This window comes from Scyliorhinus torazame, chromosome 6, assembly GCF_047496885.1.
Source record: "Scyliorhinus torazame isolate Kashiwa2021f chromosome 6, sScyTor2.1, whole genome shotgun sequence".
Taxonomy (NCBI): Eukaryota; Metazoa; Chordata; class Chondrichthyes; order Carcharhiniformes; family Scyliorhinidae; genus Scyliorhinus; species Scyliorhinus torazame.
Genome location: NC_092712.1, coordinates 198,951,955 through 198,967,609, shown reverse-complemented (window position 1 = coordinate 198,967,609; position 15,655 = coordinate 198,951,955).

Genomic DNA, 15,655 nt, shown 5'->3' with positions numbered 1-15,655 from the left:
GTCCTCGTGTGCCAGGCTAAGCCTGATACAATTTTAGGTGTTACACAGGGCGCATATGACTGGAGCACGGCTTAGTAAATTTTTGGGGGTAGAGGATAGGTGTGCGAGATGCTCGAGAGGCCCAGCGAATCACACCCACATGTTCTGGTCATGCCCGGCACTACAGGGGTTCTGGGTGGGGGTGGCAAAGGTGCTTTCGAAGGTGGTGGGGGTCCGGGTCGAACCAAGCTGGGGGTTGGCTATATTTGGGGTTGCACAAGAGCCGTGAGTGCAGGAGGCGAGAGAGGCTGATGTTTTGGCCTTTGCGTCCCTAGTAGCCCGGCGCAGGATATTGTTAATGTGGAAGGAAGCCAAACCCCCGGGTGTGGGGACCTGGATAAACGACATGGCAGGGTTTATAAAGTTAGAACGGATTAAGTTTGTGTTAAGGGGTTCGGCTCAGGGGTTCACCAGGCGGTGGCAACCGTTCGTCGATTACCTCACAGAAAGATAGAGGGAATGGAAAAGAAGTAGACAACAGCAGCAACCTAGGGGGAGGGGGGGGGAGGAATCGAACGGACTCTCAGAGATGTTATTGTATATGTATAATATGTATAGGTAGTTGTTATAGGTAATTGTATATTGGATTGTTGGATTGTATTTTTGGAGAGTATTTATTTTGGACAAGGCAGTTGCCATTCAGTTTTGTTTTTGTTTTTGTTTATATATTATTTATTTACTTGTTTAAAACTGGCCACTGTTATTTATATTGCTTTATTGTTGTGTAAAAGAAACACTACGTACTGTAACGTTTGGACAAAATCTTGAATAAAATATATATTTTTTAAAAAACAATTGGCACAGTGTAGCATATCATGGCCTCACAAAAGAAAATGATGAACTTTTGGAATTGAAGCAGCACCATGAGCTAGAAATGAAGGAACTGGGGAGGACACGAGCTGTGCTACGGGAGGAGAGGGAACTAGAAATCCAACAACTTGTCTCTCTCAGTTTCAACAAGCAGAAATAGTACACCAGAAGGATCGGCAAGTCATAAACCAGGTGAACACAAAGATGAATTCCCTTCAGCACAGTATTGAGTCTCTAGAGAGAGAGAGAAGCCACATGGAAGGGAATTGCATTGAATTAGAGAACAAACAGAATCAGTTGAAAAAAGTGTTTGAAGCAAGTGAAAACAACAACGGAAATGCTGTGTTTAAACTGCAGAAGCTACACACTGAGATAGGTGGCTTACGTCAGGAAATCAAGCAATTGAACATCCAGAAGGACGAGCTAACTAGAAAGACAGAAGATATGGAAACCTGCCTGCGAGAGAAAAAGGCAGAGCTGCAAGTGGTGATGGATAATCTCAGAGATACCAAAGAACAGCAGCCGAGTGCAAAGAACAGCACACTCAAGAAACTAGAGGAAAAGCTGAAAGGGCGGTATGACTATGAAGAAGTTAAAAAAGAGCTGCGTATCCTGAAGTCGATGGGAGGTGCAGCATCAGAAGGATCTGGATCACAGGACACATCCAAAACCCTAGAGGTACTTCTGCTGGAGAAGAACCGCTTGGGAAAGAGCAGACATTATGGAATGACTTCACGAAAATGGACAGGAAGTTGCAGAAAACTCAAACATTTCTGACCTCCAAATTTGGGGAGGCTGATCACAAGTTCCAAGTGTTACAGACAGCTCTGGAATCAACTCAGACTGAGCCATGTGATTTAAAAGCGAAGTATGATGCAGAATCAACTGCCAAAGTGGATGAAGTTGAAGTTGTCCGGACAGATCCGGAAAGAGCCAATCAGAGGGCAGAGGTAGTTCAAAGAGAAACAGAGATCTTACATGAACAACTTTCCTGAGTTAACAAATCCCTGCAGCTGGCCACGCAGATCCAGAAAGCTCCTGGTGTGGAACAAGCTATCAAAATGTTACCACGATCAGGTCAGGAAGTTGAACTGGCAGCAAAAGACCGTGAGATAATACAATTAGCTGAGGATGTACAGAGGTTACAGAGGCAAACCTACCCAAACTCCGCGATAACTCGGCAAGTCAGGTCTCACAAATAGACAAGTTCACGCTCAAGGAAAATATGTATCAAGGTGTGTATAGATACCAAGCCTGTCTTGAGAGAAAAAACAGAAAAGAACAAGAGTTCTTCATGCATCAGCAACAGATCTTTAATGAAGCAAGAAGTCAATGGTTCTTCAAAAATAGAGCAAAGAAAACAAGAGGTCAACACTGTAGCACCGTCAATATGACGCGAGGCAGGTTGAGGTAATGTCAATTGAAGGCTTTATTAAGCAGAATTTTATCCCCAGCAGCGTGGTTACAGAATACAACTGCTGAGGGAAATGGAGGGAAAAATTGGGTTCTTATACCGGCATTTCTGGGTGGAGTCCAGTAGGTGGCAGATCCTATCAGGACCTGGCATCCCTCCACCAATAGCCTGTCGACACGTGGTGTACCGTATTACCCCTAATACATACCACCACATTCACCCCTTGTTGAAAATAAACCCGGCGGGATGGTGGTTCGCATGGTGGTAGGGGTTTACAGAGTCTGTACTGTGCCGTAACTTTGAACAAAACACAAAATTATCGCTTCAACTGGGCCAACGGGCCAAACAGGGTCGGCATGATGCCATAACTATAACAAGACACAATAACTGAAAACTGGGCCAACGGGCCAAACAGGGTCGGCATGATGCCATAACTATAACAAGACACAATAACTGAAAACGTTGAGAGTTAAAGTGATTCAATGAGCCGGATGGGCGCCCTGGTCGTCCTTTCCGATCGTCTCGGGCATGGTGGTGATGGCGCTGGCTCGAGTCCCGTCGACTCTGGGAGCGTAGCGCTGTCCCCTGTGTCCTTACTCCTGGGCAGGTCTGGGAGGAGAACCGAACCCCCCGGGAAGGGGGTGGCTGCGGGATGAACCGGCGGGAGTGAGGAGGTGGTGATTGGCGTTGGGGGTGTGGGTAGCTCCGGCGGGCGCCAGATCTCGCAGGGAGACCGTGTCCTGTCGCCCATTGGGGTACTCCACATAGGCGTATTGCGGGTTGGCGTGAAGGAGATGCACCCGTTCCACCAACGGATCTGACTTGTGCGCCCGCACATGTTTCCGGAGCAGAATGGGTCCCGGAGCTGCTAGCCAGGTCGGAAGTGGCGTTCCAGAGGAGGACTTCCTAGGAAAGAGGAGGAGGCGCTCGTGAGGTGTTTGATTCGTGGTGGTGCACAGCAGGGACCGGATAGAGTGAAGGGCATCCGGGAGGACTTCCTGCCAGCGGGAAATTGGGAGGCTCCTAGACCGGAGGGCCAGCAGGACGGCCTTCCAGACCGTTCCATTCTCCCTTTCTACCTGCCCGTTCCCCCGGGGATTGTAACTGGTCGTCCTGCTCGAGGCTATGCCCCTGCTGAGCAGGAATTGACGCAGTTCGTCACTCATAAAGGAGGACCCCCCTGTCGCTATGGATATAGTTGGGGAAACCGAACAGTGTAAAAATGGTACCGAGGGCTTTAATGACCGGTGACGAGGTCATGTCGGGGCAGGGGATGGCGAAAGGGAAACGGGAGTATTCGTCAACGACGTTCAGGAAGTACGCGTTGCGATCGGTGGAGGGAGGTTGCAGGTCTTAAGGAAGTGGTAGAAACGAGTGACCCCCGGGTGGCAGAGGTCCTCGTGGAGGGCTTGTAAACGGTCCACTTGTACATTGGCACATGTGCCGCGAGATAGGGCATCGGATGGCTCGTTCAGCTTTCCGGGACGATACAAGATCTCATAATTGAAGGTGGAGAGTTCAATCCTCCACCGCAAGATCTTGTCGTTCTTGATCTTGCCCCGCTGTGCATTATCGAACATGAAGGCAACCAACCGTTGGTCAGTGAGGAGAGTGAATCTCCTGCCGGCCAGGTAATGCCTCCAGTGTCGCACAGCTTCCACTATGCTTGTGCCTCCTTTTCCACTGAGGAGTGGCGGATTTCTGAAGCGTGGAGGGTTCGGGAGAAGAAGGCCACGGGTCTGCCTGCTTGGTTGAGGGTGGCCGCCAGAGCTACATCCGATGCGTCGCTCTCGACCTGGAAGGGGAGGGACTCGTCGATGGCGCGCATCGTGGCCTTTGCGATATCCGTTTTGATGCGGCTAAAGGCCTGGCATGCCTCTGTCGTCAGGGGAAAAGTAGTGGACTGGATTAGTGCACGGGCCTTGTCTGCGTACTGGGGGACCCACTGGGCGTAATAAGAAAAGATGCCCAGGCAACGTTTCAGGGCTTTGGCACAGTGGGGGAGAGGGAACTCCATGAGGGGGCGCATGCATTCAGGGTCGGGGCCTATCACTCCATTACGCCCTACGTAGCCCAGGATGGCTAGACGATCGGTGCGGAACACGCATTTTTCTTTGTTGTAAGTGAGGTTCAGGGCGTGAGCGGTCTGGAGGAATTTTTGGAGGTTGGCGTCGTGGTCCTGCTGGTCGTGGCCGCAGATGGTGACGTTGTCGAGATACGGGAACGTGGCCTGTAAACCGTGCTGGTCAACCATTCGGTCCATCTCTCGTTGGAAGACCGAGACTCCGTTCGTGACGCCGAATGGAACCCTTAAAAAGTGGTATAACCGCCCGTCTGCTTCCAAGGCAGTATAGTTGCGGTCACTGGGACGGATGGGGAGCTGGTGGTAGGCGGACTTGAGGTCCACGGTGGAAAAGACCTTGTACTGTGCAATCCGATTGACCATTTCGGATATGCGGGGGAGAGGGTACGCATCTAGCTGAGTGTACCTGTTGATGGTCTGACTATAGTCGATGACCATCGTCTGTTTCTCCCCGGTCTTAACAACTACCACCTGGGCTCTCCAGGGACTGTTGCTAGCCTGGATGATGCCTTCCTTCAGCAGCCTCTGGACTTCGGACCGGATAAATGCTCGGTCCTGGGCGCTGTACCGTCTGCTCCTTGTGCGACGGGTTTGCAATCCGGTGTTCCGGTGTGAGGTTCGCAAACAAGGAAGGCGGTTCAACCTTGAGGGTCGCGAGGCCGCAAACAGTCAGTGGGGGTATAGGGCCGCCAAATTTAAATGTTAAACTCTGGAGGTTGCATTGGAAGTCCAACCCTAGGAGTGTGGGCGCACAGAGATGGGGGAGGACATACAGCCGGTAATTTCGGAACTCCCTCCCCTGACCGTTAGGTTAGCGATGCAGAACCCTGTGATCTGAACAGAGTGGGATCCCGCCGCCAGGAACATTTTCTGGGTGCTTGACTGAATTACGAGGGAACAGCGCCTTACCGTGTCCGGATGAATGAAGCTCTCCGTGCTCCCAGAGTCGATAAGGCACGGCGTCTCGTAGCCATTCACTAGGACTGTAGTGGTTGCAGTCTGGAGCGTCCGGGGTCGCGACTGGTTGAGGGTCGTCGAAGCCAGACGTGGTTGTTGACGTTGAGCATCGTAATCAGGCAGTATGTGGCCGTCTGTGTCGGGGTCCGTCAGCCAAGATGGCGGCGTCCACGGATCGAGCGCAGTCGGGGGTGGACAAAATGGCGGCGCCCATCTCTCCCTCGTGGCGTCCGGGGTCCAGGATGGCGGCGTCCGTTGGTCACACGTGGATCGCTGGGGGGGCTGGGTCTGTGGTCCCGTTTCTTCCCCGGAGATAGCAGCGACCCCGCGGGAATTGCACACCGTCGCGTAGTGGCCCTTCTTCCCGCAGCTTTTGCAGGTAGCCGCGCGGGCCGGGCATCGCTGCCGAGGGTGTTTCGGCTGGCCGCAAAAATAGCAGCGAGGCCCCCCCGGTTGGTCTGGTGTTTTGGCCGCGCAGGTTTGCGGGGGTGGGGGGGGGGGGTGTCGGAGAGTCGACCGCAGCGGGGGTTCACGGAGCCCAAGGGGCTGTAGTGCGGTCGGGGGCGTAGGCGCAAGAGTTACGCGAGGCCACATAAAGGGATGCCGCCAGGGCCCGAGCTTCTGTAAGTCCCAGAGATTCTTTCTCCAGAAGCCTCTGGCGGATCTGGGAAGATGCCAAACCTGCCACATACGCATCGCGGACCAGGAGCTCTGTGTGTTCACTCGCTGTTACCGCCGGACAGTTGCAGTTTCAACCCAGGATCTGCAGGGCGTTATAAAACTCGTCCAGCGATTCCCCCGGAAATTGCCGTCGTGTGGCGAGCTGGTAGCGAGCAAAGACCTGGTTGGCGGGCCTGATGTAGATATCCTTCAGCGCGGCAATGGCACTGGTGAAACCGTCCTTGTCCTCGATAAGGGAGTAGGCGTCAGGACTCACCCTGGAATAGAGGACCTGCATCTTTTGTTCGTCAGTCGGTGTGCCGGGGGCCGTTCAGAGGTAGCCCTCAAAGCATGCCATCCAGTGTTTGAAGATAGAGGCCGAGTTAGTTGCTTGGGTTGCGATGCGCAGGCACTCCGGGGTGATTCGGAGCTCCATGTTCCCACGTCGTTTTCTTCAATTTAAATTCTGCTTAATAAATTGTAGCACCGTCAATATGACGCGAGGCAGGTTGAGGTAATGTCAATTGAAGGCTTTTTTAAGCAGAACTTTATCCCCAGCAGCGTGGTTACAGAATACAACTGCTGAGGGAAATGGAGGGAAAAACTGGGTTCTTATACCGGCATTTCTGGGTGGAGTCCAGTAGGTGGCAGTTCCTATCAGGACCTGGCATCCCTCCACCAATAGCCTGTCGACACGTGGTGTACCGTATTACCCCTAATACATACCACCACAAACACATATTTCAATACCACAAGCACAGGAAAAAGACCACTTCAGGCAACAAAGATGGTTCAGCAGCAGAATCAGTCCGAAGCCACTTTTATTTATTCTTTCACGGGGTTGTGGGCGACACTGGCAAGGCCAGTATTTGATGTCCATCCCTAATTGCCCTTCAAGGTTATGGTGAGCTGCCTTCTGGAATGGCTGCAGTCCATCTGGCGTGGGTAACACCACAGTGCTACTGAGAAGGGAGTTGCAAGATCCGTATCCCGCGACAGTGAAGGAACGACGATAAAAGTTCCAAGTCAGGATGACGCGTGGCTTGGAGGGGAACTTGCAGGTGGTGGTGTTCCATACGTCTCTACCCTGTCCTTCTAAGCAGTAGAAGTTGTGGATTTGGAAGTTGCCATCAATGGAGCTTTGGTGAGTTGCTGCGTAGCCTCATAGCCATTATAGCGCAGTGGTTAGCACAGTTGCTTCACAGCTCCAGGGTTCCAGGGTCAATTCCCTGCTTGGGTCACTGTCTGTGCGGAGTCTGCACGTTCTCCCCGTGTCTGCGTGGGTTTCCTCCGGGTGCTCCGGTTTCCTCCCACAGTTCAAAAATGTGCCGGTTAGGTGGATTTGTCATGCTAAATTGTCCTTAGTGTCCAAAAAGGTTGGGTTGGGTGGGGTTACGGGGAGATGGTGGGGGTGTGGGCTAAGGTAGGGTGCTCTTTCCAGGGGCCGGTGCAGACTCGATGGGCCAAATGGCCTCCTTCTGCACTGTAAATTCTATGATATCCAAACAAGGGGTGGGATTCTCCATTGGCGTATGAATCAGGACACATGATTGGACGGACAATTCAGCATTAGCCGAAAATCGCGGTTGGCACCGGGCGCCTGACAGAATGCCAAGCTCCGCTGCCTCGACAGCGGCGTGAATGCATTCTACGCCACACGTACATTAAATGTCGTTGGCATATCATTAACGGCCCTTCCCAGTATTCTCCAGGGCTCCCGCATGCTCCGCCTCCACAAGGAGTAATTACTGACGGCGAGGTTCATTTGTGGTTGAGGGTTTGGCTCTTGGGCGACAGGGGTTACCCATTGCAGTCATGGCTGATGACACCTATCCGGAGGCCATGGGTTGGCAGTAACAGCAGGTCTGATCCATGGGATGGAGGATGATAACGGCCAGCTCTGCGGTGAGCTCTGGTGCTCCACATCATTTGACAATGTCTGACTCCTGCTCACAGTAGTACTTTCCATCATCCACCTGGGTGATCCCTGCATGCGAGCTGGCCATTCCATCACATGGTCCCACCGAACCCTTGGTGGGGACGGGCTGTGATGGGGGTGGTTGGGGTGGCGAGGGTTGAGGAAAGGGTCGGGCACCGCGATGGTGAGTGGTGGCTGACCTGGGGCCCTGGCCCACCTCTGCAGTCAGCCCAACCCAACCCTGCCCATCCCTCACACCATTCTGACAGAGCACAGAGGTAGGTCAGAACATTTGTGAGCAGGTGTACATTGTGTTCAGGTAAACATGTTTCTACAGGTGCCCCTGCCTGGAATGCTATTCTGTAGGCTGTACTCGTGCCTACTTAACTGGTGTCCAACTTTCTGGCCTACTGTGATTCCCGTCCTGTGACCTAGGATCGTAGAATCCCTACAGGGCAGAAAGAGGCAATTTTCCCATCGAGTTTGCACTGACCCTTCGAAAGACCACCCTAGATTTTTTTTAAAATGTATTTTACTAGAAACATCTATCAAAACATGTTGCAGCAAATAAACACCCCAGGAAACATACTTCCCAGCAATCAACTACACAGTCTGTACAGATTTTTTGCCTTTTTCACCCCCTCCCCCTGCGGCGAACAGCTCCTCAAACACGGTCACAAACATCCCCCACCTTTTCTCAAACCCCCCTGAAGAGTCCCTTAACTCATACTTTATCTTCTTTAATCTCAGGAAGTCAGACAGGTCACCCAACCATGCCGCTACCCCCGGTTGCAATGCCGACTGCCACTCCAGTAAAATTTGCCACCGTGCAATCAGAGAGGCGAAGGCCACGACATCGGCCTTCCCCCTCTCCATGAGCTCCGGCTTCTCTGAAAGCCCAAATATCACTACCAAAGGGTCCGGGTCCACCTCCTCCTCCACTATCCTGGTTAAGACCGCAAACACTCCCGCCCAAAATCTTCCCAGTTTTTCACAACCCCAAAACATGTGCAGATGATTCACTGGCCCCCGCCCACACCTCTAGCACTAATCTGCTACGCCCTGAAAGAACCCACTCATTCTCACCCAAGTCATGTCCACCCTGTGCACCACCTTAAACTGGGTTGTGGGGATGGGGTGGAGGTGTTGACCTTGGGTGGGGTGCTCTTTCCAAGAGGCGGTGCAGACTCGATGGGCCGAATGGCCTCCTTCTGCACTGTAAATTCTATGATAATCTATGAAAACAGGTTGATGCCCACTTTGGTCCAGGGGGACGTGACCAACTTATGGGGTTGCAAGGTCTCCCTTGGCTGAGCAGGCTGGAAACGCTGGCATGTTGGGCAGTTAAGAACGGCATTGACAATGTCCTCGTTGATTCCAGGCCAGTACACTGCCTCACGGGCCAGTCGGCGGCATTTCTCCACTCCCAGGTGGCCCTCATGGACCTGCTCAAGGACGAGGTTCCGCAAGCTGTGCGGAATGACGATCCTGTCCAGCTTTAGTAGAATTCCATCTACCACCGCCAGCTCATCTTTAATATTATAGAATTGAGGGCATTGGCCCTTGAGCCACCCATCTGTCAGGTAGCGCATGACACGTTGGAGCAGGGGATCGTTGGCCGTCTCACGACGAATCTGGATGAGTCGTTCGTCCGTGGCGGGCAGATTGGATGCGGCGAATACCACCTGAGCATCAATTGGGCACACAAAGCCCGCTGGGTCGCAGGGTGTGGTGACAGATCGGGAGAGTGCATCGGCGATGATGAGCTCCTTACCCGGGGTGTAGACGAGTTTGAAGTCGGACCGCCTGAGTTTAAGGAGAATGCACTGCAGGCGCGGCGTCGGGTCGTTAAGGTTTTTTTGAATGATATTGACCAGTGGCCTGTGGTCTGTCTCGACTGTGAACTTTGGGAATCCATAGACATAGTCATGGAATTTTACAACTCCGGTAAGAAGGTTCAGGCACTCTTTTTCAATTTGCACATAGCGCTGTTCGGTGGGCGTCATTGCACGTGACGCGTATGCGACAGGAGCCCATGAGGAGGCGTCGTCACGTTGAAGGAGCACTGCTCCAATGCCGGACTGACTGGCTTCTGTGGAGATCTTTGTTTCTTTGGCCGGATCGAAAAATGCCAACACCGGGGCCTTGGTCAGCTTCGCCCTGAGTTCCCATCATTCTTGTTCATGGGCGGGGAGCCATTGGAACTCGGTCGGTTTCTTAGCCAGGTTCCTGAGAGCCGTAGTGTGGGAGGCGAGGTTAGGGATGAATTTCCCCAGGAAATTGACCATGCCCAGGAAGCGGAGGACCGTCTTCTTGTCCTCCGGTGTCTTCATGGCCTTAATGGCAGATACCTCGTCAGCATCCGGCTGCACGCCAAACTGTGAAATATGGTCTCCGAGGAATTTAAGTTCTGTTTGACCAAAGGAGCATTTGGCCCTGTTGAGGCGGAGGCCATGCTCATGGATTCGTCGGAAGACGCGTTGGAGGCAATCACTGTGCTCCTGCGGGCTGGTAGACCAGACGATGATGTCGTCCACATATACGCGAACCCCTTCGATACCTTCCATCATCTGCTCCATTATTCTGTGGAACACTTCCGATGCAGAGATGCTGCCAAATGTCATCCGGTTGTAGCAATACCGGCCAAATGGGGTGTTAAAGATGCAGAGCTTCCGACTGGATGCGTCGAGTTGGATCTGCGTCTAGCTTGGTGACAAATTTGACACGAGCCATCTCGCAGGTGAGTTCTTCGCGCTTTGGAATGGGATAGTGTTCTCTCATAATATTGTGGTTGAGGTCCTTGGGATCAATACATATGCGTAATTCGCCGGATGGTTTTTTCACGCACACCATAGAGCTGACCCAGTCAGTCGGTTCTGTAACTTTCGAAATTATGCCCTGGTCCTGGAGGTCCTGCAGCTGCTGCTTGAGGCGGTCCTTGAGGGGTGCTGGTACCCTGCGAGGTGCATGCGCCACAGGCGTGACATTTGGTTTTAACAAGATTTTATAATTGTATGGGAGTGTGCCCATGCCCTCGAATACATCGTGGTGTTGAGTGATGATTGTGTTCAGCTGTGTCTGAAAGTCAGCATCCTGAAATGCGGAAGCGTCAGCGGGTGACAGGGAGTGAACCCTTTGGACAAGGTTTAGAAGTTTTCACGCCTGAGCACCAAGCAGGGAGGCTTTAATGGATTCCACCATTTTGAATGGCAGGTTAGCCTTTAATGACCGGTGCTACACTTCAAGCTGGCAAGAGCCACTGGCAGCAATGGCATTACCATTATAGTCCAGAAGCTGGCAGGCGGATGGCAGGATGGTAGGCTTGACATGGAGGCTTTCGAGGTCAGACCGCGTAATGAGGTTGGCTGAAGCGCCGGTGTCCAGGCGGGATCGGATGTGGGATCGGTTGACCGTAAGGGTGGCACATCACTCGTCGTCCGGATCAATGCTGAATATTGGGAGAGACTTGGCTTTTGTTTTCTGGAGCATCTTGTGTTTGGTGATGATGCCCACCCGAAATGGTGCTTTAGGCTCCTCGGTGTCAAGGTCCGGAATCAAGTCGGAATCGGTGACCTGTGGCTGGATGGTTCGGACATCCCTGCGTGACTGGTTGGAGCGACGAGAGGTAGTAGGTTGAGCAGACCTGCATAGGGCTGCATAGTGGCCAAGCTTGCCACATTGGAGACAGTGTCGGGATTTTGAAGGACATTGCCACTTTAAGTGGGCGGAGCCACAGTTGCCGGACATTGTGACGTCAGAACGTTCGGTACGCCACCGCGCATGATTTGTGCCGTCGTACGTAGTGCGCCCCTGCGCAGTGCAGTCTTCAGCCTCGCCGTCCTCTCGGTCAGTGCGCGCATGCGTGGGAGCCCGCGAAAAGCACGCAAAATGGCCGCCCTCATCCAGGCTTAGGCCCTGGAGTTGTTTAATGGCTTGCACCCACTCTGTCTCGTGGGGACCTTGCCGCGCCGTTTCAGCCGCTTGAATGTGCGAGTATCGGTTAGTGGCGTGTTCATGCAGAACGCAGGTCTCGATGGCTATCGCAAGGGTGAGCTGTTTAACCTTGAGGAGCTGCTGGCGTAGGGGGTCCGATTGCACACCGAAAACGATCTGGTCACGGATCATCGAGTCGGAGGTGGAATCGTAATTGCAGGACTGCGCGAGGATGCGAAGGTGGGCGAGGAAAGATTGAGAAGGTTCATCCTTACCCTGCAGACGCTGTTGACAGACATAGCGCTCAAAACTTTAATTTACCTCGATGTCACAGTGACTGTCGAATTTGAGCAGGACTGTCTTGAACTTGGGCTTGTCTTCACCTTCAGCGAAAGTGAGAGAGTTGAAGATATGGATGGCGTGGTCCCCAGCCGTGGAAAAGAAGAGAGCAATCTTCCTGGCGTCTGAGGCAGCTTCCAGGTCCGTAGCTTTGAGGTATAGCTGGAATCGTTGTTTAAAGATTTTCCAGTTCGCACCGAGGTTGCCGGTGATGCGGAGCGGCGGGGGTGGGCAGACGCTGTCCATACTACCGGATGGCTGATTGCTGGTCGAAGGCAGATCACTTGAAGGTAGGTCTATTAAACTCTAACATCGCATACAGGTACCATGACGTGTTGGGTACTCTGGATCTGTGGAGACTGCGTTTACCTTAGCAGTAACATAGACAGGCTACCAACACTTGTAATAGTACAACTCTATTTTATTTAACTAAGAGCTGATAAACATACTTGCACTGTGGGTCGACACTATGTTAGATTGACGGAAGACCTATGCCTAACCTGACCAGCCTATACTGCTAGCACATGGTGGATGTTTGTGCTACTGATTGCGGGCTCTGTCTCTCTCAGAGGCTGCATCCCGAATGAGCGGGAAAACTGGTGCCCTCTGTCTTTATAGTAACCGTGCCCTAACTGGTGATTGGCTGCTGTGTTGTGTGTGTTGTTTGGTCTTGCAGTGTGTCAGTCAGTGTGTGTCTCTGCACCATCATATACTGATGTGTATATTATGACACCAGCCTCATGTATATATCCCCAATTCTTCCCTCCCCTTCCACATCCGGAAGCAGTAGTCTGTCCAGGAGGATCTATCCTGGCAACCTAGGTAACCCCCTCCAGACCTTTTGCGCAAAGTCCATATCCTGCAGACACCTGAACTCACTCCCCCTCGGGAGCTCTACCCCCCTCCCTTAGCTCCTCCAGACTGACAAACCCATCTTCCAAATACAAATCCCTCACCTTGACCAGCCACACTTCTCTCCACCTCGTGTATACACTATTCATCCCCCCCCCCCCCCCCCCCCCGTCTCAAACCCATGATTCTCGCACAGCGGCGTTAGCACCGACATCCCTTCCACCCTAAAATGCCTCCTCAGCTGATTCCATATCTTCACCATGGACTGCACCACTGGGCTCCCTGAAAACCTACTCGGAGCCATGGGCATTGTTGCCGTCACCATAGCCCTCAAACTAGACCCCTGACAAGATTCCTTCTCCATCCTAACCCACTCTACCCCTTCTCCTTCCCACCATCGCCGCGCCTTGTCGACATTCGCCACCCAATAATAATGAAGCAGGTTCGGCAACGCCAACCCCCCCTGCTGCCTCTGCCTCTGTAGCAGGGTCCTCCCCACCCTCGGCACCTTCCCCATACAAAATCCAAAATGATCGTGTCCACTTTCTGAAAAAAGGCCTTTCGTATAAAGATCGGGAAAGCCTGAAAACTAAACAAGAAGCTCGGCAGAATATTTGTTTTCACCACTTGTACCCTCCCTGCCAATGTTAGGTGCAGTGTATCCCACCTCTTAACATCCTCCCTGGCCTCCTCCACCAGCTTCATTAAGTTCCACTTATGGAGTACCGTCCTTTCCCTCGCTACCTGATCCCCAAGTATCTAAACCTATCCCTCGCTACCTTAAATGGCATCCCCCCTAAATTAGCCCGCTGTCCCACCTAGGCCCAATCCCCCACCCTATTCAAGCAACCCCACCCTAATAGGGCAATTTAGAATGGCCAAATCACCGAACCTGCACTCCTTTGGACTATGGGAGGAAACCGGAGCACCCGGGGGAAACTCATGCAGACACAGGGAAAATGTGCAAACTCCATACAGATGTCACCCGAGGTCGGAATCAAACCCGTGTCCATGATGCTGTGGGCCAGCAGTGCAAACCACTGTGACACCGTGCCGTCCTGGCCTAGCCCTCTGGAGCAACCGGGTTGCAGTCTCTTGGGTGTCCCAGGTGGCATGGTGTTGCCTGTCCTGCCACTGCCCATCAAAGGCACCAGGATCAGGAGGGAAGGATGGAGTCTGAGGCGCTGTGGTGTTCCAGAACCTCCCCTGCGGGGGTCACCGGCATGGGCTCCATCAAGTCCTCCTCCCTCGGCGTGCCCAATGGGGCGGGGAGTGTCTGGAGCTAGCTGCCACACTACCTGGCACTGCCAGAGAAGGTGGTGGAAGCAGGGACGATAGTGACATTTAAGGGGCATCTTGACAAATACATGAATAGGATGGGAATAGAGGACCCAGGAATTGTAGAAGATTTTTGTTTAGATGGGCAGCATGGTCGGCACAGGCTTGGAGGGCCAAAGGGCCTGTTCCTGTGCTGTACTTTTCTTTGTTCTTTGCCAGTCCTGAAGGCCCACTCTCGTATTGACCAGGGTCTCCATGCTCGCGGCAACCATGGAGCAGAGGGGCTGTGCCACTTCCCTCTGGGACTGTGCCATGTCCCTCTGTAACTGGCTCAAATCAACCAGCGCCCGGCAATGCTGTCAACGCCCTCAGCCATAATCCGTTGTGAGCCGGGAGATTTAAAAAGCGCGGGAGATTTAAAAAGCGCAGGAGCTGCGAGTCAGAGCGGAGATTTTAAAAGATCGCGGCCTAGTTTCGGGAGCCGTTCGGAGGAGGAGGAGCAGTCTCTGTCAGGGAGAGAACTTGAGAACATCTAAGACATTCAGAAGGTAAGAAGGTAAATAAGTGATTTTTACTCATTTTTACTTTTATACCTTTATCAAATTGTGTGTGTCGGGGGGAAACTGAAGTGACATCACAGAAAAGCTGTGACCTGAGTGGCTGGTTGGGAATCTACACTAAATTTTTAAAATTAAGCATTGGTAACTAATTAAACATAATTACTTAATTATAATTTAGAGGGGTATCTAAGCCAGAGATCGGAGGGTACTATATTTAGCTTTCGCATTTATATTAGAAATCTAGTGCTAGGAAACAGATAGTTAACAGTAACAGTAACAGGGGCTGGTTTAGCACACTAGGCTAAATCGCTGGCTTTTAAAGCAGACCAAGGCAGGCCAGCAGCATGGTTCGATGCCCGTACCAGTCTCCCCGAACAGGCGCGGGAATATGGCGACTAGGGGCTTTTCACAGTAACTTCATTGAAGCCTACTCGTGACAATAAGCGATTTTCATTTCATTTCAACTTTTTTTTTAAAATTTTAAATATTTTTTAAAATTTTAAACTTTTAATTTTAATTAATTGACGCAATGTCAGTTAGAGGGGTGCAGTGCTCTGACTGTGAGATGTGGCAGGTCCGGGAGGCTTCCAGCGTCCCAGATGGCTTCATCTGCAGAAAGTGCACCCAACTGGAGCTCCTCACAGACCGCATGGTTCGGTTGGAGCAGCAATTGGATGCACTTAGGTGCATGCAGGTGGCGGAAAGCGTCATAGATAGCAGTTATATAAATGTGGTCACACCCAAGGTGCAGGCAGAGAAATGGGTGACCAACAGAAAGGGCAGGCAGTCAGTGCAGGAATCCCCTGAGGTTG